A 3,387-nucleotide genomic window follows, 5' to 3' on the forward strand; every position below is an offset into this window, starting at 1 on the left:
GTTCCTCTGAATCCAGCTATTTTGATGTTTGGATTCATAATGTGTTTAGTTAAATTCAAGTTGATGTTTGGATTAATAATGTGTTTAGTTAAATTCAAGTTGAATATGACTATGGCACACCTAGTATATATACCCACACATGCATATATAAATTCCGACCGTTTGTAATATGCGTGGCTACATGTTCGAATTAAATAACAATACATTAACTCCAATGGTGCGGTGCACTTAATAATCTAGCTCAAATGATTTTTCTAGTACCACATTATCCACTTAATGGGGCCTACCGGTTTCATGGTCCGGATTTCTTACAAAGCTACCACCTAATCAGGAATCAGTAGGATGGACCACAGGCCAGCCTACTTCTAGCCGTACCTTATCAGTTCTCCATCCAAAAGCATGATTCACGGGGGGATTTGTTTAATACACCCAACGAATATAATCACACGATATAGTGTGCACGTTTTATAATCGTAATCTGTGCAAAATCAATCTACACCGTCCAAATTGTCGGCTCTAATTATTGATGTTTTATAACCAAAATTCACAATAAAATCCAAGTGAATCCTAACCATCCGCTCTCTGTCCACACAAAGATAGTTTACCACCATTTTGCAATAATCCTTGACTCACCCATTGTAAACTTGGCATAGATCTATGTCAATCTAGACCATCTAAATCGTGGGACGAATTATGGATGGACACTAACTTGAAAATCTTATGGATTAAATATTCTATATCGTCCAATTGGTTTGACGTGGAATTCAACAAACAAAATCAGATGGTTAGGATTATCGGATCAGTCTGATATATTGATATGATCCACTGATGATGGCGCAAGTAGTTTGGACCGAGGATTAATAATCTGTTTCGGGGTATTAGATCATACATCCTCCATACTTCAAACCTTGTGTTTGGACAGTCCAAGAATGGTGGTGAAATGTCACCAGTGTAACCTTTCCTTTGAGCTATAAAACCAAAGTATTTCCTCTCTTCCCTTTGAACTGTGTGGCGTAGACTATAGAGAAGGTGGGCCCCACCCATCAACGGCGTTTGTTAAGCCACATGGCTGATGGCATGCATAGGATCATGCTTCCATGGCTGGCCTTTGGCCATATGATCCCATTCCTTCAGCTCTCCATAGCCTTAGCCAAAGCTGGAATCCGAATCTCCTTCCTCACCACTCAAAAAAACATCCAAAGGCTACCCAAGATCCCACAACATCTAGCAGCTCTGATCAATCTGGTGGAGTTTCCCTTGCCAGCGGTAGATGGACTGCCTGAAGGCGCTGAGGCAACTGTCGATATCCTCCAAGGAAGCGACGAGTACTTAAAGAAGGCCTACGATCTCTCCCACCCCGCCTTCAAGCAGTTCATTACCAAAGAATCGCCGGACTGGATAGTCCATGACGTCTTCCCCAGTTGGGTGAGCAATGTTGCAAGTGAATTCAAAGTCCCTCGTGTCTTCTTCTCTATTTATTCGGCTACCGTGATTGCATTCTTTGGGCCGATCGCAGACGGCCTAAGGAAAATGTGGCCATCACCAGAGAACCTGGTGTCCCCGCCTGAGTGGTTTGAATTCGAGTCATCCGTTGCCCTTCCACCCCATGAGACCGCTGGTTTCTACCATAGCGTTTTCAGCCCAGATGCATCGAGCTTCTCGATTTTGGATCGTTTAGTGATAGCACTCCAAGGGTGTTCGGCAATGGCAATTCGGAGTTGCACTGAGTTCCAAAGGGAGTACTTGGGCTTACTCAAGAAGTTGCACAAGAGCCCGATCATTCCAGTCGGATTACTTCCACCAACGCCACCAGAGAAGAGAGAAACGACCGACCCCAAGTGGGCGAACATTCTCAAATGGCTCGATGAACAGACCAACAGATCAGTGGTGTTTGTTTGCTTTGGAAGTGAGTGTAAACTGAGCAGAGATCAAGTGTTTGAGATTGCCCATGGCCTTTAACTCTCCAATTTGCCATTTCTATGGGCACTCAGGAGTGCCATTTGGGCGACCAATGATATGGATACCCTACCGTCGGGATTCGAGAGCCGGATCGGCAGTCGTGGGGTTGTCTATATGGGTTGGAATCCTCAGTTGGAGATACTGGCCCACCCTTCCATCGGTGGACCTTTGTTTCACTCTGGGTGGGCGTCCATCATCGAGACCGTCCATTATGGGCATTCTCTCGTCGTATTGCCGCTTGTGAACGTCCAGTCATTGGATGCGAGGATGTTGGTAGACAAGGGGCTCGCTATAAAAGTTGAGATAAACGATGATGGGTCATTCCACAGGGATGCAGTCGCTCGGTCACTGAGGTGGGCCATGATCGAAGAAGAAGGTGAAAGTTTCAGGCTTAAATCGATGGAAATGAAGGCCGTTTTCAGTGATCAGACACTCCATGAAAACTATATGAATGAATTTATCAACTTCCTCAGAATCTCCAAGACATAATGGGCAACTGATCTGAAATAAAATGTAAAGATTTGGCTGTTAGCATTCCAAACTTTTATGTAATATGATTTGTATTATCAGGGAGCTTTCCCATTGGATGTGAACTTTGTTATGGAAAATGTTTTGATTAAAAAACATTTTAAATAAAAAAATTATATATAAATATATAAAAAGGTTTATGAAAATTTTAGTTTTTTGTGTTTAAGAAATAGTCCAACATCGTAAAGTAGAGAAGATAATTTTTTCTTAATAAGTAGGGTGTTGAGTACCTTACTATATGCTTGGTGAATTAAGAGTACCAAGACTTGTGTGTTCCAATTAATGTGAACACACGCGCGCACGGGCTCGAGCTCGGTGCGAGGACATAGGCATGTGAGGCAGTGTGGCTGTAGAGGTGAGGGTGGTGCACTTTGACATGTGCATCGTGTCTCTCTCTTGCGACCTTACGCAAACCAACACGAGACAGGCGTGAGTTGTAGTGCAACAATGGCTAAGAGAGATGGGTTAGGTGGCTGGATTTGGAGTGTTGTGGGTAAGAAGTCTGAAAGATATTTATCTAACTTATATAGGGGGCTAAAACTAACATTTAAGAGGCCTAGTGTAACTGCTCATGCAGTAATAAACCGGACCATGAAAAAACTAATGTATGTGGCTAGCCCAACTCATAAACGGCTAGCCACTCAGTCTAAATGGCTAGTATGCAGCTAGTTTTTCCACATGTAAAACGGTCAGAAATTTTCAAATAATGACTAGTTTCTCACCAACAGTCAGAAATGGTCAATTGGAGTTAAGAGCATGAACCAAAATGCCAACAACCCTAGCCTATATAAATTGAGCTTAACTGATTCATTTCATCATAAAAAACCACTTGACTCCTTCTCTCATATGAACCAGTAAAGCTCTAAGTGTTCTCTAATCAAGCCAGCAAGGTTTAAAATG

General features: G+C 42.7%; 1 pseudogene; it reads left to right on the top strand.

Annotated features, from left to right (window-relative positions):
• Positions 1-970: 970 nt before the first annotated feature.
• LOC131229270 (putative UDP-rhamnose:rhamnosyltransferase 1) lies at positions 971-2,567 on the top strand (annotated as a pseudogene).
• Positions 2,568-3,387: the final 820 nt, after the last annotated feature.

Source organism: Magnolia sinica, chromosome 16 (assembly GCF_029962835.1).
Source record: "Magnolia sinica isolate HGM2019 chromosome 16, MsV1, whole genome shotgun sequence".
Taxonomy (NCBI): Eukaryota; Viridiplantae; Streptophyta; class Magnoliopsida; order Magnoliales; family Magnoliaceae; genus Magnolia; species Magnolia sinica.